The sequence below is a fragment of the Pongo abelii genome, chromosome 21, assembly GCF_028885655.2.
Source record: "Pongo abelii isolate AG06213 chromosome 21, NHGRI_mPonAbe1-v2.0_pri, whole genome shotgun sequence".
Taxonomy (NCBI): Eukaryota; Metazoa; Chordata; class Mammalia; order Primates; family Hominidae; genus Pongo; species Pongo abelii.
Genome location: NC_072006.2, coordinates 40,261,944 through 40,283,535, shown reverse-complemented (window position 1 = coordinate 40,283,535; position 21,592 = coordinate 40,261,944). Strand labels below are relative to the sequence as shown.

At 50.8% G+C, this 21,592-nt stretch overlaps 1 protein-coding gene across 12 annotated transcripts in view; it reads right to left on the bottom strand.

The window, feature by feature from the left end:
* Positions 1 to 21,592, bottom strand: part of EPB41L1 (erythrocyte membrane protein band 4.1 like 1) — a 137,241-nt gene extending 115,649 nt beyond the window's left edge. For 2 of the 12 annotated variants that reach the window (XM_063720456.1, XM_063720457.1), the window contains exons 1-2: positions 21,427 to 21,562; positions 1,794 to 1,848 (exon numbers count right to left, since the gene is read on the bottom strand). The gene's annotated coding sequence lies outside the window, so the exon portion shown is untranslated. 12 annotated transcript variants of the gene reach the window in all.

The window sequence follows — 21,592 nt, the reverse complement described above, 5'->3', positions numbered from 1 at the left end:
AGTTCTGCTACAAATGCTTACAATATGGGTTTCTGTTGCCCAAAGAGATTTGAAAAACTCTATTCTAATTGACACTTAGAAAAGCACTGAGAAGTAGCTAGGGCTGATGTGTTCATCTGCGTTCTACAGAAGGAGAAATGAGGGTTCAGAAAGGGGAAGTCATGAGACCATTACTGTAGAGCAAGAACTTGAATGTGGGGCTCTAGACACACAGGCCAAATAGCTCCGACTGCACCCAGCTGCCTGTGAGAGTCTATTATCTCTCACATTTCCTGTCTCCTTCAGTAAGCTGATGGTGGTTAATACCTAGAGTCTCATCTTTCTTGGCTCTGACTCCTACAGAATTGTCTGCTTCTGAGCTTGGCTCCTTGAAAGGCTTCAGGAAGCTTGAGGAACGTGTGGAATAAATGCATGAGCCGATCTCAACCTCCCCTTAACGGAGCCCCACCTTCCCTATGCGCACATACCTTGAGCTCCGCATCTCCCCACACATTTGCCCAAATGTCAGGGAAAGGCTGGGCAGGCTCCCTCCCGGGAACTCCTAATCCACCTCCTCTGTCCTGGCTGTGCTGTGGCTGCGGACAGAGGATTCCTTGTTCTCAGTGCTTCCTGCCCAGAGATCTCCATGGGGCCCCTGTAGGAAGGAGCCAAATCGCTCCTTTTAACTGAGCTAAAGCCACCCCCTACCCCCACAACCCCCAGGAGCAACATGCTCCCAGCTCTGCCCACCATTCATTCTACCTGTCCCAGCCTGGCTCGGCCACACTTCATTCCCCATAGTTCCCGCTCCCTACAGGTGCACACACATGTATACACACACACACACACACACACACACACACACACAGACACAAATGGAAAGTTTCCCCAGGGGTACAAAGATACTTCACATCAAGCCAAAATTAAAAACCAGAGGACTCCAGAATGACAACATCACAGCCCTGGCAGTTGTGCCTTACTAATAACATCATAGTGACATTTGCATGTTACTTCGAAATTCCCCAATCAACGTAACTCCATTGGCTGAGTTCCCTCTCTACTCCCTCGCCCTGCCAGAGTCACAGCACCCGCAAGTTGGGAAGAAGCTTTGACACACCTCAGGTGAGTGGTTTCCAAAGTGTCTTCCACAAAGCCAAGAAAAGGTCAATTGCATTGTTTGGGGGCTGCTGGGAGCTGAGGAATTGGCCAGCCCCAAGCCAACTTCAACCCACACTGCAACCCCTTTAGCTGTTTTGTACATTGATATTCTTTGGGGTGCAATGGAAAAGGAGAGTTCCCTGCTGGAAAGTTTGAAAACAACTCATTTAGTCTGACCCTACTTTCCCCCATCCCCTGACCCAACAATGTTGATGCGACTCTGAGGCCAATAGAAAGGAAGGTCATATAGTGGTCAACAGGCAGGGCCAGGATGAAAGCACTCTCTTCTGAATCTAGTCTACCACCTAGGAGTGGTGAAGCAAAGACAGGCAAGGGCCACGGGGCAGCGTCCAGGCCCAGCACCATCCTTCACCAGCCACGGTGGCATGGATGAGCAATAGAGGCAAAGCCTGTTGTTGAATACAGAGCTTGATGAATATGCATTTCGGCCCCTACCCCAAAACAAGCCAAAACCAGGGAAGGCCCCCAGCACTGCCCCTGTTTTCAATGCCACCAGAAACAGGTGGCCTAGACAAAGCCTCACACTTCCCCAGCAGTCAAATATGTCAAAAATCGAGAGCCTGAGGGCCTCGAAGACCTCTTCGTCCAACCTCAGCAGAAGGAGAATAATAAGTCTGTGCCTCCAGAACACTCACCCCTCCTCTGTCCACACCAGCTCCCCGGGGGCAAGAACTTCTGTCAGTCAGGCACCTAGAGGGAGGAAACAGCATTAGCTCCTCAGAACAGGAGTTCATGAGCCCAGCATGTGCTGGAAATTGAGAGGCTGGCATTTGACTCTCTGAGGCACCTTAGGGAAGTTGCTGAACCTGTTAAACAAAAAGGCCTTGTGACAAGGTGGAAAGCAAAATAGAAAGTAACAAATATGCACCTGAAGTGGCAGCAGCGGCGAGGCAGCGAAGGACCTTGGAGGCCAAGGTGAAGATTCGCTGTTTATTGTAAGAGCAAAGAGAAACCACTGGCTTGCAGGGTACAGGATGGAAGAGGGGCAGAAGAAGCTGCAGGAACGTCAGTTAGGAGGGTGTTGTGATTATCCAGCGGAGATATGACAAGGGCCTAGGCTAGGGTGGTTGCAGAAGAGACAGAAAGAGGTGGACAGACTCAAGAGGTATTTAAGAGGTAGTATCCCCAGAACTTGCTGGTGGACTAGATGTATGGGGAGAAGGGAGAGCAGGGGCCCCAACCTCCAGGTGCCTCCTCAGGTGCCATGGTTATACCCCCTGCTGTCCACTTGGCCTTTCCTTGCCTCAGTCTCCCCATCTGTGAAATAAATATGGTTGGAATCAGTGATCCTTCGGGGTCTTTTCTTCTCTTCCTTTTTTTTTTTTTTGAGACAGAGTCTCGCTCTGTCGCCCAGGCTGGAGTGCAATGGCGCGATCTCTGCTCACTGCAACCTCCGCATCCCAGGTTCAAACGATTCTCCTGTCTCAGTCTCCCAAGTAGCTGGGATTACAGGCGTGAGCCACAATGCCCGGCTAATTTTTTGTATTTTTAGTAGAGACAAGGTTTCACCATGTTGGCCAAGCTGGTTTCAAACTCCTGACCTCAAGTGATCCACCCACCTCGGCCTCCCAAAGTGCTAGGATTACAGGAATGAGCCACCATGCCCGGCCTCCCTCGGGGTCTTTTTAGCATTCACATCCTGTTCTGGTGTAATTCACTCAGAGTATGTAAGTACTTTTTCAATCTTCTTTGAGCTCCAACTGCAGGTCAGGCTTAGTATGCAATGGGGCAGGAGACTTGGAGGGAGAAGCTACAGGCACCCTGGACTCACACTCAGAACAGTCAGTATCCAGGTGGGATGAGGTGTTCCTACTTCATGTGAATGCTAAATGTGAAGCTCAGGTGAACAGGAAGAACGTACAGTGGTTTATGAGCTTAGGCTCTGAAGTAACTCAGACCTGTTTGAATTCTGGTTCTAACACTTACTAGCTGTGTGGCCCAGGGCAAGTCACTTTACTTCCTCATTTGGAAAACAGGAGTAAAAGTGTCTGCTTCCAGGGCTAACAGGGGGGACTAAATGAGATGATGCCTGTGAACAGCTCAGCAAGGTGCCTTATCACAACTGTCCAAGAGGTAGCAGCACCATTCAAAATGGGGAAACTGAGACCTAGAAAGATGAAATGACTCACTGAAGACCAGGCAGTGAATAAGTGGCAGAGCTGAGACCCCTACACTGCGGCTGGGGTCTGGAGCCCAGCTAAACCACTAGGTTGTACACATACCATTCCCATTCCTGCTTTTCAAATGAGGAAGTTGAGGTCAAAAAAGAACAAGTGACTTGCCCAAGGTCACAGAGAGAATCAGAGATAGAAGAAGGATTTGAACTCAGGCCTCCTTGAGGAAAAAGCCCATGGTCTTTCCGTGGATACCCAGAAAGTAGATATGTGTGGATAGGCTTCAAATTTCAGGGCCCTTTAAACCTGGAATAGGGACAAATGCAAATTGAGGCCAATGGTGTGTGTGTGTGTGTGTGTGTGTGTGCGCGTAAAGCAAACTGAGGCCAGTGGGATGTGAGAGTGTGTGTGTAACAAATGCAAACTGGGGCCAATGGGTGTGAGTGTGTGTGTGTGTGCACATGTGTGTAGCTACCTTGAGAAGAAACCAGGAGGAGCTGATGAGACAAAAGCCTCTTTCTCCAGAAGCCCTCTCTGGGGACTGGGCAGGAGAGAAGGGCACTGACAAGCAGGGCCATCCATCCTGTTGGGGCTGAGCTGAAGGCTGGATCTAAGCAAACAGAATCAGTTCCAGCTTGGCCACCAACTTGCTATGTGATCAGCAGTTCTCTCTCTCTTTCTCTCTCTCGCTCTCTCTCTCATCTCTGTTTCTTTGACTTCAGAATGAGACCGTTGTACTAAACAATGTCAAGGCCGGGCGTGGTGGCTCATGTCTGTAATCCCAGCACTTTGGGAGGCCGAGGCGGGCGGATCACCTGAGGTTGGGAGTTTGAGACCAGCCTGACCAACATGGAGAAACCCCGTCTCTACTAAAAATATATAATTAGCAGGGCATGGTGGCATATGTCTGTAATCCCAGCTACTAGGGAGGCTAAGGCAGGAGAATGGCTTGAACCCGGGAGGCGGAGGTTGCGGTGAGCCGAGATTGTGCCATTGCACTCCAACCTGGGCAACAAGAGCGAAACTCCGTCTCAAAAAAAAACAAAAAACCAATGTCAAGATCCTTTCCAGTTATAGAAACTAATAATAACCATTGCTTCCAAGCTCTGGATTTCTGGTCAGGTGCTGCTCCTGCAACCTCGAATGGTGGCATTAGCTGGCTCCAATACCACCACGACAGGGCAGAATGTCCTGCATTCAGATTCCGGCTGTGTAGCCAGGTCACTTTCCCTTCACAGGCCTCAGCTTCTTCATCTGTAAAATGGAATTTATCTTTGCCTGATCACTTGCAGAAAGGAATATCCAAGGAACTACCTGAAAACCAAGCAATCTCTTGAGGTATCATACAAAGCAGCCCCAAATTCCCATCCCAACTCCCACCCTCAAGCTATTTTAACTTCTTCCCCTCTAGCCAATGTCCCCTTGAGGCACATGGAATAACTGAATATGAGCTGCTGGGTGCAACAGTACTGTCGTGGCAACAGCCCCCACACTAACAGTAGTAGCAATCACCACACAGCAAATACTTGACTGCTTAGGCATGCCAGGCACTGTGCTAAATACTCACTTGGATTATTTCTCAGGCCATCCCCTCAACCACCATTAGTCTCAGTTTGCAGATGAAAGGCTCAAGTTCAGCAAAGAGAAGTGCCCAAGGTCACACACAGAGCAAGTGAAGGGCATGGCCAGGATGAGGACCCAGACAAAGGTTTTTCATTTGCCATCAGAAGCCCTGAACTCGGCCAGGAGCAGTGGCTCACACCTGTAATCCCAGCACTTTGGGAGGCCGAGGCACACGGATCACGACGTCAGGAGATCGAGACCATCCTGGCTAACACGGTGAAACCCCGTCTCTACTAAAAATACAAAAAAAAATTAGCCGGGCGTGGTGGCAGGCGCCTATAGTCCCAGCTACTCGGGAGGCTGAGGGGAGAGAATAGTGTGAATCCAGGAGGCAGAGCTTGCAGTGAGCCAAGATCGCGGCACTGCAATCCAGTCTGGGCAACAGAGCGAGACTCCATCTCAAAAAAAAAAAAAAAGAAGCCCTGAACTCATCCTCAAGGCTATGGGGCTGTCCAGGGTAACATTCCACCAAGGGGCAAGGCCTGGGCTGGGGTGAGGTGGGGAATATCTGTCCTTCATTGACCTCCCAACCTTCCCCAAATAACTAGTCTTTATGTAGTCTTCTGTCATTAATCAAATGTGCCCAACTCAACTCCGTCTACAATAGTGTTGTCAAATAGAAATATAATGTGAGCCATGTATGTAATTTAAAAGTTTATAGCAACTACATTTTATTTTATTCTATTTTATTTTATTTTTTGAGTCAGAGTCTCGTTCTGTCACCCAGGCTGGAGTGCAGTGGCACGATCTTGGCTCACTGCAGCCTCCGCCTCCCAGGTTCAAGCAATTCTCATGCCTCAGCTTCCCAAATAGCTGGGGTTACAGGTGCGCACCTCCATGCTTGGCTAACTTTTGCATTTTCAGTAGAGACAGGGTTTCCCCATGTTGCCCAGGCTGGTCTCAAACTCCTGGTCTCAAGCGATCCGCCTGCCTCAGCCTCCCAGAGTGCTGGGATTACGGGTGTGAGCCATCATGCCTGGCCTTAGTAGCTACATTTTAAAAAGCACAAAGGAATGAGGGAAATTAATTTTCATGATATATTCATTTAAGCCAATATATCTATCTCAACATGTAATCAATGTAAAAAATACTATAGGCCCAGCACAGTGGTTCATGCCTGCAATCCCTGCCTTTTGGGAGGCTGAGGTGAAAGGACCTCTTGAGACCAGGAGTTCAAGACCAGCCTGGCCAACATAGCAAGACCCTGTCTCTACAAAAAATAAAAAAATTTAGCTGGGTGAGGTGACACATGCCTATAGTCCCAGCTACTAGCTGAGGTGGGAGGATCCCTTAAGTCCAGGAGTTCAAGGGTTGCAGTGAGCTATGATCATGCCACTCACTCCAGCCTGTGCAACAGAGTGAGAACCTGTTTCTTAAAAAAAAAAATTAAAACTAAAATGAAAAAACTGTAGAGATATTCTACATTTTTTAATACATCCTCTTCTAAATCCAGTGTGTATTTTATACTTACAACACATCTTGATTCAGATGCTAAATATTCATAAGATATTTAGATTCTCCTTGCCTTTACAATTTTTTTTTTAAGATGGAGTCTCACTCTGTCGCCCAGGCTAGAGTGCAGTGGTGTGATCTCAGCTCACTGTGATCTCAGCTCACTGCCGTCTCCGCCTCCCAGGTTCCAGCAATTCTCCTGCCTCAGCCTCCTGAGTAGCTGGAATTACAGACATGTGCCACCACGCCTGGCTAATTTTTGTATTTTTAGTAGAGACGGGGGTTTCACCATGCTGGCCAGGCTGGTCTCGAACTCCTGACGTCAAGTGATCTGCCCACCTCGGCCTCCCAAAGGGCTGGGATTACAGGCATGAGCCACCGTGCCCAGCCGCCTTTATGATTTAAAAAAAAAAAAAAAAAAAAAGCCGAGCCCGGTGGCTCACACCTGTAATCCCAGCACTTTGGGAGGCCGAGGCAGGTGGATCATGAGGTCAGGAGTTCAAGACCAGCCTGACCAATATGATGAAACCCCATCTTTACTAAAAATACAAAAATTAGCCAGGTGTGGTGATGCGCATCTGTAATCCCAGCTACTCAGGAGGCTGAGGCAGGAGAATTGCTTGGAGCCGGGAGATGGAGGTTGCAGTGAGCTGAGATCATGCCATTGCACTCCAGCCTGGACAACAGAGCAAAAGCGAGATTCCGTCCCCCCCCCCAAAAAAAAAGGTATATTCTCAAATCTAAGTTTCCAAACACGTATAGTTTGTCAATAAATGAAGGGAGCATTCTTTTAAAATGTTAAATTAGTTAAAATCAAATAAAATTAAATATTAAATAAAATTTAAAATTCAGCTGGGCGTGGTGGCTCATGCCTGAAATCCTTTGGGATTACTTTGCCAGAGCTCAGAAGTTTGAGACCAGCCCAGAGAACATGGCGAAACCCCATCTCTACTAAAAATACAAAAAATTAGCCAAGCATGGTGGGGCATGCCTGTAATCCCAACTACTCCAGAGGCTGAGGAAGGAGAATCACTTAAGCCTGGGAGGCAGACATTACAATGATTGTGCCACTGCACTCCAGCCTGGGCGACAGAGTTCAAAAAGTTCAGTTCCTTGGTGGCACTAGCCACATTTTACATGTCCACTGGCCACATGTGACTAATGGCTGCTGTATAGGGCAGCTGCAGCTCTGCAGTCAAGTCCTTGAGGGCCTGGGCTGATGACCTCCTTGGCCCTAGCCCAGAGCTAAGCCTCGAAGGTAAAGTTGACTTACCTCTGTGAGCTTACCTCTGAATAGAACAGTATCTACTCATTCAACAAAACCCTACTGAACCCGAAATTAATATTTACCTCTGGTGCCTACACAGTGATGGTGACAATGGGATCTGAGTACCCAGTGTCTTTCACTGACCCTTCAAACCTCCCCAAAATAGGAACTCCTGTAGTGTTCAGAGGATGAGGCTGTGGCTCACAGAGGTAAGTCACCTGCGCAAAGTCACCCAGCTTTGACTAGGCCTGCTGACTCGGAACCCTGAGCTCTGTCCCTAAACTTTGGCAGGGGCCTACCCCGAGGCTCAGTCTTCTAGATGTAATAAGCCTTTGCCACTATTCTCAGGGTGCCCAAATCTCCCAGTCTTTTGGCAGAGAATGGCCCAGAATAAGAAACTCAATGAAGGGGACAAAAGGGAAGGAGAGCGGAACGGCATGGCATGGGCTGCACAGGCAGTGGTCCTGTGTGCAGGGCTTAGGCCACTGTGGCACCATCCTTAGCTCCCCCACCCACACCCAGCGGGAGGCAAAGCCAGCAAGGTCCACTGGCTGCCTGGCCTCTGGGCGGATCTCCAGGGCTAGGCACCCTGCCCTGCCCCACACCTCCCCTAAGAGCACTCACTCAGAGGCCCTTGGACTAAGGCCAGAGCCAGTGCTCACCTCCCAGGGTCACCTTAGCTGGAGGCAGGGGAAAGGGCCAGATGGCAGCCTGCCCCCTGGGGAGGAGGGGAGGAGAGGGCCCCGGAAGCAGATTCTGGAGTAGGGAAAAGGTGGCAGGTACTAGCCAGAAAAACCTGGGTGACTCCACCCCTCCCCTGGAGTGCAGCCCCCCTCCCACCAGCCCAGGAGAGTGAAACTCTCACCAGCTATTAGGTTTAACAATTAACTCTGACTGGTTTTCATTTCAGCAGGAGGTAGTTCCAACAAGAACCATCTGGGGCTAGGGGCATTTGCAAAGGGATAGAGCTGAGAAGAGGGAGGGGCTCATGTAAAGGGGGAGAGAAGTGGCCAGTGCCCCGCCCTTCTTCCCATCCCTCCCTGGCAATGTGGGATAGCCCTCTGTGCCAAGGAGCGATGGCATAAGCTCCATGAAATCAAGGGCAGTGCCTGGCACATAGTAGGTGCTCAATAAATATTTTTCATCAACAAATTAAGGGGGGTGGGTAAAGTAGAAGAAAACAGGCCCACTCAATGGGCAGATTGATGGAGAAGAAGTGAAAGGAAGCAAAAGATGACTTGCCCTGGGCTGAGTACCTCCTTGACCCCTTTGACCCCAGGACCTCACAAGAACTGGAATGGTTGCCACCCAGGGCATGCCAGAGACATGGCTTTGAAGTCCTCCAGACCTGGATGCCACTCCTGACTCCATTCTTCCTAGCTCTGACCTTGGGAGCCCTGGTTTCTTTCCCTGCAATGGAGGTGATACCACTACAGTCCAGGGCTGTACAGTGCCAGGCCCACAGATGCTAGGGTGCCTGTGCTGTTCTCATACAGTCATGTCTCTTGCTGCTTGGCAACAGCCTCCTCTTCTCAAGCCACCCCCTGATTTCCCCCACATCCCAATATTCCCCTGGTTCGCACCTATGTGGCCCTTTCTCCTTTTCCGGAAGGAAAGCCTGGAATGATGACAGCTCCGGCCCACTCACATCCCACTCACCTGGGATCACACACACACCCTAGCAACAGACTGCTCCCAGCTTGACGTTTGCTTGTCATGTACACCCTTCATGGGTTCCCTGGCCCCCTCCTCACCGTAACACAGGCCTAGGTCCACAGCCCATCTAGAGTGCGCGAGGCCAGTTCACTTGGTGTTCTTGGGTGCCATCTCCTCCTCCCAGGCCTCTGCTTCCCACCTGCACAGCGTGGCATGCGGGAGGTGGATTCAGAGATCACTTCTGCTGGTGGGCTCTGACATATAGAGATTCTAACATTTCTGGAGTCATTTCGTGCTTTAACTTCAGACATCAATGTTCAAATCCCAATCTTGGCCAGATAAACAGGCAGCCCTGCAGAAGCCCGGAACTGAAGCCCACTTGCCACCATTCTTAGCACAAGCCTGGGTAGAGAGGGACAATGTCCCCCCACCTCCCTGGTCCCCACTCTCTCTGCCATAAAGCCTCACTTTTCTACCCCACCTTCCCGGCAGTCTCTCTCTTACTTTCAATGGCGGCATCATGAGTCATCATTCCCCCAAATTCTTCTTGGCAAAATAAAGCCTGAAGCTCCTGCTCCATCCGGGGTCCGACCCTATGCCCCTTCTGCAGGGAAATTCTAACTCTGCTTCCACTCTGCTCTTTCCCACCTCCTTCCTGAAACTCTCCAAATACGCACCCCACTTCCCCATTCTCCACAGGGAATATGGGTCTCCTCCCAGCCTGTCATTGCCCTTCCTACTTCATGCCCTTCTGGCTCAAATGTCACCTCTAGCCTGGTGTCTACACTAATGACTCACCCCTCAACTCACTCAGCCACATCTCTGTCAGACACTGACTTCTTGTACTAGAGTCTTACTGCCTCATTTGACCTTAAGACCCTGGAGACCAAGGAACTCCTGTCATTTTTTTTTTGTCTCTCACCCTGGCCCCCACAGCACAATGCTCAGAACATAGTAGATGTTTGTTGAAACAATGGTAATAATGCCGGCGCGGTGACTCACGCCTGTAATCCCAGCACTTTGGGAGGCTGAGGTGGGCAGATCATGAGGTCAGGAGATCGAGACCACCCTGGCTAACACGGTGAAACCCTGTCTCTACTAAAAATCCAAAAATAATTAGCCAGGCATGGTGGCGGGCGCCTGTAGTCCCAGCTACTCGGGAGGCTGAGGCAGGAGAATGGCATGAACCCGGGAGGTGGAGCTTGTAGTGAGCTGGATCACGCCACTGCACTCCAGCCTGGACGACAGAGCGAGACTCCGTCTCAAAAAAAAGAAAAAGAAACAATGGTAATAACTATTAACCAAAAAATAATAAATCATAATCATTTATTAGCTATTTGTTCTTTACAATGCTTTTATCAGCATTTTACACAAAGCACTTCAGTTAATTCACCCAAGCCCCCAATAGACTTGTCATCCTTACCTCTCTGTTTTAAACTGAGAAAATTAAGGCTTGGAGAGAGGAAGTGATCTGCTCAAGGTCACACAGCCCAGAAATGGCAGAATCACAAATGGAATTTAAGTTCTTACTGCCCTACTTGGCCTCCCTCCAATCCACAAATAGAGGGAGGGGCCCTGTGAGAAACCACGGCCTGCCAGTGACATGGGCCATAGGGGCTGTAAAGAGGCCAGCTCAGCCCAGAGCTGGAGGCAGATTCTGCAAACTTAGTAAGCCTCAATTAAGCACTTGTTCTGTGCACAGCCCCATGCTAGGTGCTGGGAAGCAAAGAATAAGACATAAGGCATCCCAGTGCTCACAACCTGGTGAAAGCCACCTCCCTGGATAAAGCTAAGACCAAACATAACTCATCCCCCAGAGGGGAACAGATAAGGTACTAAGGGAGTGCAGAGGAGTTAAAGACAAATTTCATCTTGGAGTGAGGGGGAGGGCTTACAAGGCTTTGTAGGACATAGGCTGGCATCTGAGCTGAGCCTTGAAAAGGCAGACAGGATTTCAACAGTGATTGGGGAATGGAGGGGGTGGCATTCTTGGCAGGGAGGAACAGAGGGAGCTAGGGCAAAGACATAGGAAGCACTGGGTGTGTCCTCGGAGCCTCAGGAAATTAGTTTTCACAGCCCTCCCCTTGGCACTGACCCATATGTCCAGCTCTGAACAGAGGTCACCTTGAGCTTCCCCAGATTCACAGGCACCTTGCTCAATTATGGTGAGTGGGGACAGAAAGGGAGAAAGGGCTTGAGCATTTGGGCATGTGGTCAGACAGAAGGGATTTAAGGGGCCAGAATGCAGGCTGTGTCCAGAATCTCTGAAGATGGAAGATGCTAAAGGGGGAGGTCCCCCCAGTGGTGGGTGAAGCTAGGGAGGAGCAAGGAAAAGGACAAAGAACTTGAACTGGGCAGCAGGAGAACTGAATTCCAGAACCACAGATCAAAGCTGCATGGAAACTTGGGATTATCCTGTCCAACCCCCATTTTACAGCTAGGAAAACTGAGGCCCAGACAGAGGGACAGGTCTACAGTCCCTGACCACCTTCACAGCAAAGCCAGCAATGTGCTGAGAGGCATGAGAGACTAGCCCTCTCCACCCAGCTCTGCCATTGGCTCCCTGGTGACCTTTCTCTAGACGTTAGGCTTCAACTCCATAAAACAACCCTGAAGACAGCAGTTCTAAAGTTGTATGGGTTGTGACTCCAAGACAGATGGTGCCTGTGGATCCTCTCCTGGGGACAATGCACACTCTTAACATTGTGCATGCCATTTCAGAAGTTCATGAACATCTGAGGCCAGCCTTCTACAAGGGCAATCTGAGAACCATCTGTGTCCCAATCATCTCGATGGGGAGCCTGTTACAGCAGGCTGCTTCCGGGGCCCCACCTCGGATCTGACGCCCACCCCCCACCCCGCCCATGGAGCAGCTGGGTTTGAATCTGTTGGGTGAGTCCTGGAAAAAGAGTGTTGGGTTTTTTTTGTATTTTCTTTTGTTTTGTTTTTTAAGACAGAGTCTCACTCTGTCGCCCAGATTGAGGTTGCAGTGAACTGCAACCACCGCCTCCCAGGTTCAAGCGATTCTCCTGCCTCATCCTCCCTACTAGCTGGGATTACAGGTGCATGCAGCCATGCCCAGCTAATTTTTGTATTTTTAGTAGAGACGGGGTTTCACCTTGTCAGGCTGGTCTCGAACCCCTGATCTCAGGTGATCCACCTGCCTCAGCCTCCCAAAGTGCTGGGATTACAGCATGAGCCATGGCACACAGGTTTTGTTTTGTTTCATTTTGCTTTTTAGCATGCTTACCTTTGTTGCTCTTAGGGGGAACAAAGTTTGAGAAGCCCAGCCTTAGGGAACCCTAGGAGGGAGGGGGATGGGGTGGGGTGCTAAGCTGCTCACCCTTTTAGCTGTTTCACAAATTGAACTTCTGCTCCCTTGCCTATGAAGAGTGGCTCTGTGGATAGAAGTTTCAAAGCCACCACTCCTTCACCAAGGTCCCTTCTGACTGAGCCACCTGCTCAGGCAGGCAGGTGGCTGGGCTGGGCCAGGCTGACCAACATAATGGTCTCGGTTGGAATGGGTGGAGGCTCAACAAGCTGACTGCAGCTGCCCAGATTCCTGAGTGACACTCTGAGACCAGCAGCCCTGCCTGGGAGGGAGTCTGGACTCCTGGGCTGCACACGGGGTGAGAGCAGGTTTCCTATTCCTCCCTCTCTCCAGGCTGCCTCCCTCTGGCCCTCAGGCCAGCTCCTTCTTTTTTTCTTCTGGTGGATGTGTACCTCTGAACCTGGGTCTCCTGGCTCCGGTCTCTGCCTCCCTCCCCACTTCTTCCAGAGTTCCACCCATCACTGAGCCTGCAACATATCCAAGCTCCCAAGCACTCTTCTGAGGAGACAAAAGTAATGCTCTTTGCAGATGATATGCTTCTTTAAGTGGAAGACTCGATTCAGTGAAAAATTGAGGTGGCCAGAGACAAAACAATAACTAGGAAAACAGGCAAGTACCTTCAGATGGGCCCTGTCACCACCCCCTGCACCGATGCAGTGTCTCTCCTATAGGTGGGCAGCTGCCTAGAACCAGATGGGCTCAGAGCCTTGGCAGGCCCCAAGGCTGATGCTGTAGAAAGGCCAGTCCCGGAGGTGCCGGCAGAGTGCAGGCCTGGGAGGGAAGATTCCTGGATTGGAAGCCCTGCTCTCAGAGTCAAGAATTTGTTCTCCGAATTTGAGCAAATGCATGCCCCTCTGTGGACACCTAAATGCTCCTGCAGGCTCTATCACAGGCCGTATAGGAAAGACTCAAGAGTACCGGTGGGCTTCGGACAGATCTAGATTGAAATCCCAGCTGTGCCACTTGCTGGCTGAGGACTGCGTAGGCCTTGGGCAAGTTATTTAGCCTCCTGTAATACGACGGGGATCATCATCTCTGCCTCGCTTGGTAGTTGTAAGGATTAAAAGACATAAGGCATGTAAAGCGCTTAGCACAGGGCCTGGCACACAGTAAGCCAATAAACATAAGCAGTTGATTATAAGTCACCAGAGTGAGCCTCTTATGAGGAAGACTCTAGACTTTCTAATTCTAGGTGGCCTCAAGCAAACCCAAAACCACCCACCCACCTGAAGTGGGCCTGGAGACTCTATCTTTAGACCTCTAATCTGGGGACAAGGTGGGGAGAGGGAAGGGGAGAAAGCAGACAGAAGGGAGAGAGCAAACTGAGAAGAGGAGGGAGGAAAGGAAAGAAGAATCAAGGGGCCAAGGAGGGGCCTGGCTTCCCCAGTGTGGGGGGAAAGGAAGATGACTTGCCAGAAACTACCAGGACAGTATAAGCCCTCTCTCTTTCCCAGAGCCTTCCCTAGACCCACCAAGGCAAGGCTTAGAGGGACAGGACCTGCTGAGAAATGCCACCCTGGCTGTCAATAGGGACACTGAAGCCTTGGGTTACATCTAGACTCCAGAGCCCCACATGGTGGCCCTCCCACCAGAGTAGGCAGAGATGGCCATAGCCAGATTGATAACAGAACAACGTGCCCATTCAGCCTGCTCACTTAGAGCCCAGGGACCCTTTTCTTGGGGTTCTAATCCTGACTTAGCAGGACACTCTCCTGTTGCATCCTCACCTGCGGAACATATGCAGAGCCCACTCCAGGCCTCTATCTGCCCTGAGCTCCTGCTTCTGGGCCTAAAGTTGCAACTAGGGAAAAAGCACTGTTCAGACTGAAGACAGGAGCCACAGATAAGGTGTTCCAATTACCACTGACCAGCTGTGTGACTTTGCGGGTGTCACTTTTTCTCCCTGAGCATGTTTCCCTCCTCAGGCTAATAAGGGCAATGGCAAGGACCATCTCTAAGGTCCTCCCAACTCGGACAGAGGCGACACTTCATGGGATGCCTCTGAGCACAAACAGGCAAAGAGGACCTGTCTCAGGAGAGGAGCGGGCTGGGCTCTGAGAAGAATGCAGCGGATATGACAATGGCCAAGGGTTATTATGATGATGATTATTATAATTAAAAATCACAGCTACAAGCCCTTAAGCAATTTACAAAGAGCTTTCTCATTATCTCCTGGGATCGCAATTTGGTGAAGCAGGCAGGGCTGGATGATGATTATTCACATTTGATAGATGAGGGAAGTAAAGCAAGATTAGGTGACTTGTCCAAGCTCCTAAGTGCAGAGAAGGGAGAGCTGGAAAGGAAGTAGTTATTGAGTGCCTACTGTGTACTACCTCATTAGGCATGCTCATATCTGTTATTTTGATCAAGTCTCATGACCATGACACTACTGTAGGTGTTACTGTCCCATTTCTTTGTTTTGTTTTTTTGTTTTTTTTGAGGCAGAGTCTTGCTCTGTCACCCAGGCTAGAGTGCAGTGGCACAATCTCAGCTCACTGCAATGTCCGCCTCCCAGGTTCAAGCAATTCTCCTGTCTCAGCCTCCTGAGTAGCTGGGATTACAGGTGCCCGCCACCACGCCTGGCTAATTTTTGTATTTTTAGTAGAGACGGGGTTTTACCATGTTGGCCAGGCTGGTCTCGAACTCCTGACCTCAGGAATGATCTGCCTCGGGTCACTCAAATTTGAAATACAAATCTGATCAGATGATCTGCCCGCCTCGGCCTCCCAAAGTGCTGGGATGACAGGCGTGAGCCACCGTGCCCGGCCTACTGTCCCCATTTCATAGAGGCTCCACTGCAAAACCTAAATTTGGATGTAGCCCTGTGGAACTAAAAGGCCTGCACTCCTCCCCAACTTCCTGCATGTATTGGGTTGAACAGTGTCCCCTCCCAACCCAAATTTATGTCTACCTAAAACTTCATAATGTGACCATATTTGGAAACAGGGTCTTTGCAGATGCAATTACTCAAGTTCAAATGAGGTCATACTGGACTAGGGTGGGTTCTAAATCCCATATGACTGGTGTCCTTATAAGAGGAAATGAAACAGAGAGAAAGCCACGTGACGACAGAGGCAGATGCAGCTGCAAGCCAAGAAATGCCAAAGATTGCTGGCAACCACCAGAAGCTAGGAGAAAGGCAGGAAACAGATTGCCCCAGAGCCTCCAGAAGGAGCCAACCTTGCTGACACCTGGATTTCAGACTTCTAGCCTCCACAAGTGGGGGAGTAAATGTCTGTAGTTCAAAGCTACCTAGTTTGCGTGCTTCATGACAGCACCCCTAGGAAGTTAATACACTGTGCATCCTTTGAGTAGCAGACCTAGGACCCTCAAATTCTGTTTTTCAGATTCCCACTCATTAGGCAGCTTTAGAGGTTAAAGAGGACCCAGAGGCTCCTCATGAGAAGTCACTCTCACCTCTCCTGCACCTTCCAGGGCCAGGCTGTCCTGAAAACAGGCTGAAGACAGGCTTACAGAGGAAAAAGCTTCCTAGAACAGCCTGTTCTAGGTCTCTATCCACCCCAGTGGGGCCTCCCATTGAGCTCGTTTAGCAGCCTCTGTGCCCAGGTCTCCAGGTCAACAGTCCTTCCCTTCCTCCCAGACCAACCATCCTCTGTCACCACCGGAGAGCTGTGTTTTTGAAATGCAAATCTGATCCTTCCTGGTTGGCTTACTTCTCTTCCTTAGCTCCCTGCCATCTGTAGGACTTGCTCAGGCTCTTTGGCCTGCACCAGATCTGCCCCTAATCTTCCTCTCAGCTTTATCTCCAGTCATTCACTCCTCCACCCTCATCCCTGCCACTCACCACCTCCTATTCCAACCATGTGGAACTATTTGGGGTTCCCCTAAGAAGCCGTTCTGCCTTTGCACATGCTATTTCAAATACCCAGACGGTAAAATCCAGCCCAAACACCATCTCTCTCCTCCAGGAAGCCTTTTCCTCCATAAACAGCCACACCCTGGCAGCTTGTACATTGTCCTTGTGGTGGTATTGCATCTTTACATGTCTGCTCCCACCCCCAGCCTGTGAATACTGCTGGATTCATTTCTGTTTTTGTAGGCCTAGGGCCCAATACAAAGGCCTTCAAGAATGTTGAGCTGAATTGTGGAGTAGCAATAATGGTCATAATAGTTGACATTTATCAAATGTTTCTTATGCACTCACATTATGCTAAGCATTCCAAGGATGTTATCTCATTTATTTCTCAAAACAATCCTATGAAACAGATACTAGTACTGGTCCTGTTTTACAAGTAAGGAAATGAGGAGATGGAATCACTTGCCCTGGTCCCCCCAGCTAGTACATGGCAAACCCCGAATGACTCTAGAGCCAGTGCTAGTAACCACTACTAAGTATGCCATCCATCCCAATACCTTCATTTTACAGAGATGGACACATGCCAAAAGGGGAAAGTGATTGGCCCTCAGTCATATAACAAGGCATGGACGCAGATATTTGGATTCCTTTTCCAATACTTTTCGTCTTCTCATTCCAGTACAATCCTAATCCAGGAGGACACAGAACCCAAGCTAGGCTGTGTCTCCTGAGGAGCTTCCTCCTGCTTCCACTAGAGCAGAGCCCAGCATAGGCTTGGACCCACGGTGAGTGCTCAAATCTACGGCCAGGAGATGGGAGATGCAGCATTGAAAAATGACAGGTAAATCAACTTGAGAAAAGGCTGAGGCCTGCTTGGATTACACATTGTCAGGGCTTGAAACGAAACTTTGGGTATCATTTAGTGCCATCTGCCATTTTATGAATTAACTCAGTTTGACAAGCTTATTGAACAAAATCATAAGTCAGGCACTGTGTGGGACACTAAGAAGATTAGTAAGCAAGTTCCTGCCCACATGGCATTTACAGTCTAGTAAAGGGACAATCAAACAACAATTACAAATTCTCACAAGACCTGTGAGACACAGAGAGCTCTAAGAATGTGTAACAGGGAAAACTGACTTGGCCTAGAGAGTTGGCAAAGGCCCCCCTGAGAAAGTGACTATTGAGCTGAAACATGAAGAGTGGGAGTTAATCAAGATAAGAAGCAGGGGAAGAGTGTGCTAGACAAAGGGAATAGGATGTGCAAAATCCCAGAAGCAAAAGAGCTCATGGTGCCTAGATGAACTAAAAGGCCAAAGTGGCTGTTGTCCAGAGAAGTGGGCAGGAACTGGATCCTGAAGGGCCTTAGAGATCAAAGTAAGAATTGGAGAAACTGAGCAGATCAGGGAAACCCCTCGCTCAGAACCTGGTCCACAGCACACTGTCAAAGAGTCATTACATTAGTCACTGAAGGAGAGACTTGTCCAAGATCGTAAGACCTGGGACTTGAAAGCAGAATTCCTACCTACCAGGTGGGGCCTGAGGGCTATTTCAGGCACCTGTGTGAGGGACAGGGGAGGCTTTCCAAGTGTTTCAATTAATAGATGTTTCCCGGCTCCCTGTCTCCACCTCTCTTGAGCTCGAGTAAATAAGAATTACCTGTGTTTGTTAAAACATAGATCGCTGGGCCACACCTCCAGAGTTATCAATTCCTAGGTCTGGCATGAGAACCAAGAAATTGCATTTCTTTTTTTTTTTTTTTTTTGAGATGGAGTCTCGCTCTGTCACCCAGGCTGGTGCGCAGTGACGCAAGCTCGCCTCACTGCAACCTCCGCCTCCTGGGTTCAAGCGATTCTCCTGCCTCAGCCTCCTGAGTAGCTGGGATTACAGGTGTGCACCACCACGCCCGGCTAAATTTTGTATTTTTAGTAGAGACGGGGTTTCACCATATTTACCAGGCTGCTCTCGAACTCCTGACCTCAGGTGATCCATCTGCCTTGCCTCCCAAAGTGCTGGGATTACAGGCGTGAACCACCACGCCCTGCCAATAAATTGCATTTCTAACAAACTCCCAGGTAACCCTGCTGCTGTTGGTGAGGTGAAAAAACCACAGCTCTAGACTAGAGTATATCAGTGGGGAGATCAGTAGTGAGGACCATGGCCAGGATCTCTGGGGACTAGAAGGGTGGATTCCTGAACCTGGGAACAACGAGACAAACTCTAGCAATCTGAGCAAGGGAAGGCAAAGTCCCAAAATCTAGCCCACTAGCTGCCTAGCCAGGTAAACCAAGGCTTAGGGAGTTTAGACTCTTTCACATAAAGAAGCTTAATAAAAAGTGTTGGGTGAAGAGATAAACACATGAAGGGGTTGGCTAAAGTCAAAAGAAGATCCCAGGCTGGGCACAGCGGCTCATGCCTGTAATCCCAGCACGTTGGGAGGCAGAGGCAGGCAGATCCCTTGAGGTCAGGAGTTTGAGAGCAGCCTGACCAACACAGTGAAACCCTGTCTCTACTAAAAATACAAAAATTAGGCCGAGCACGGTGGCTCATGCCTGTAATCCCAGCACTTTGGGAGGCTGAGGCGGGTGGATCACCTGAGGTCAGGAGTTCAAAGCCAGCTTGGCCAACATGGCAAAACCCTGTCTCTACTAAAAATACAAAAATTAGCCGGGCGTGGTGGTGGGCGCCTGTAATCCCAGCTACTCGGGAGGCTGAGGAAGAAGAATTGCTTGAACCCGGGAGGAGGAGGTTGCAGTGAGCTGAGATCATGCCACTGCACTCCAGCCTAGGCAAAAAGAGTGAAACTCTGTCTCAAAAAAAAAAAAAAAAAATTAGCTGGGCGTGGTGGCTCATGCCTGTAGTCCCAGCTATTGAGGAGGCTGAGGCGGGAGAATCACTTGAACCCAGGAGGCGGAGGCTGCAGTGAGCTGAGATCGTGACACTGCCTGCACTCCAGCCTCCAGCCTGGGTGACAGAACAAGGCAAAAGATCTCTGGCCCAGACTCCAGAGCTCATGAACTCCAGGCCAGCTTTTCCCATGTCCTGGGATTCTGGGATTCAAGGAGGGGACAGAAAGCTCAGCTTTCCCCAGCCTCTGCTGCCTTTGGCAGGGAAACATTTTTAAGAATTGCAAAAATCTGCTGCTGGCCCCCAATCCTATCACCCATCCACCTTCCTTCCTTTTACACTCCCAGCTCCCTCCCTTTGCACTCCGAATCCTGTGTCCTGTATCTTGGCAAGCCAAACAGCAAAGGGGGATGTGACGTTACGGGGAAGAACTGGAACTGATGGAAGAATTCTTGCACTTGGATATCCTTCTCTCTGAACAATTTCTTCCTCCTATAAGACTCTACTTCTCTCTACCCTTGTATCACAGTCAAAATCCAACCTACCTACATTTCAGTACCCGTATCTGAAACCCACAAAGCCACAGACTAAATTCCCAAACTTCCTTTTCACGCAGTTTTTCAAAAATAGCGTGGCCCTGTATAGAATGTTTCTATCCTATTCCATTTGGCAGCAAAATGCCACTTCTCTGCAAACCCACATGCGCAGACTAATAAACAAACAACTACACATACATAAAAACAAATATACCAGAACCTATAAAAACACACACACATATACATCAAGAGATACATTTTCACTGTTCACTATACACCCAAATGTACAAGAAGTACACAGGGAGGACACATGCACACAGACTATAGATCTAGAAATGCCTGCATGCACCAGTACTTGGAGAAAGGGGTATGGACATACCCAGAGACATCTCTTTCAAAGTAGAGAGGTCTCCTGAGGAGGGATTCCTTGGAGTGAGGAGCTGGCCCCTTAAGAGAGTGGTTCTACCTCCTAGTCCTTTCAGGGCACCTGAGCTTCTACCCACCTACCTTCCCACCCACCCAGAGCCCTGCACGGGTGAGACTGGCACAGGCTAGGTCTGGTGGGGGTCTGGGGGGAGGCCGGAGGGGACAGGTCCCCTGGCCACAACAGGAAATGAATCCCTGAACCGGCTGGTCACCAGCCTGGAAACTGCTGTTGCTACCACCACCACCCCGCACCCACACCCACATCCACACGCGCGCGCGCGCGCACTCATACACATACACACACACACACACACGCACGCACGCACGCACGCACACGGGCTTCAAGCAGGACACGCCCTCCTGTCCAGCTCAGGTCAGAACGCGGGCTCTGCTGTCAGCCCAGTTCCCCTAGCCCCCGGGGTGTGGCCGCCCACCTGCCAGCAGGGAGTCTCTGCCGACAGGGAAGGGACACCCCCGCCGCCGCCACCCACCGCCCGGGGCCAGGTGCCCAGCTCCCAGCGACGGCAGCGCCTGGACCGCCGCCCCCACCCCTTCCTCCCGGCAGTGCGAAGACAAAGCCGCGCACACGCACACGCACACGGGGGCTACGCGGGGCTACGCGGGAGCACACCCGCACTCACACGCGCACACATGGGAGTCACACTGGCGCGCACACAGCGACACACACACACACACCCGCCACAGGCGCCAGCCACAAGCGAAGCCACTGGCACACGCCCTCACACAGAGGTGTACACACTGCTACACATTCGGACACACCCTCTCACAGATACAGTCACCGACAGACACACGCAGACACACGCACCCTCACCCAGATACGCACGCACCACTCGCGAAGACACGCAAGGCACACACCCTCACACACGCACACACAGATGCACACCCGGCGCACACACGCACGCGCGCGCACACAGAGCAGCCGCTCGCACGGATCCACGGGCACACGCGCGCTCACACCTAACACACACCCAGAGACTGGAGCCCCGACACACAAACCCGCGACAGTCCCGACACGCACGAACCGAAGCCCGCGGCTCCTGGAGCCGGCCCGCCGGCCTGTCAGTGCCCGAAGATCGGGAATCGAGCCCGCCGCCCTCGGCGGCCACCCCACACGCACACGCGGGACCCGACGCGGCGGGGTCCCCGGGACGCGGAGGGGGACGGCGGGTGCGGCTAACCTGGCGGCGGCGGCGCGGCTTCCGGGAGCTGTCTGGCTCGCTGTCCTGGTGTCCGGCGGCTGCCCCGGCGGGCTCCGAGGCGTGCTAGAGCTGCGCAGAAATGCCCCGCTCTCTCGCGCGCTCGCTCCTGCTCTCCCTCCCACGGCGCTCAGCCCCCTCCTCGCCC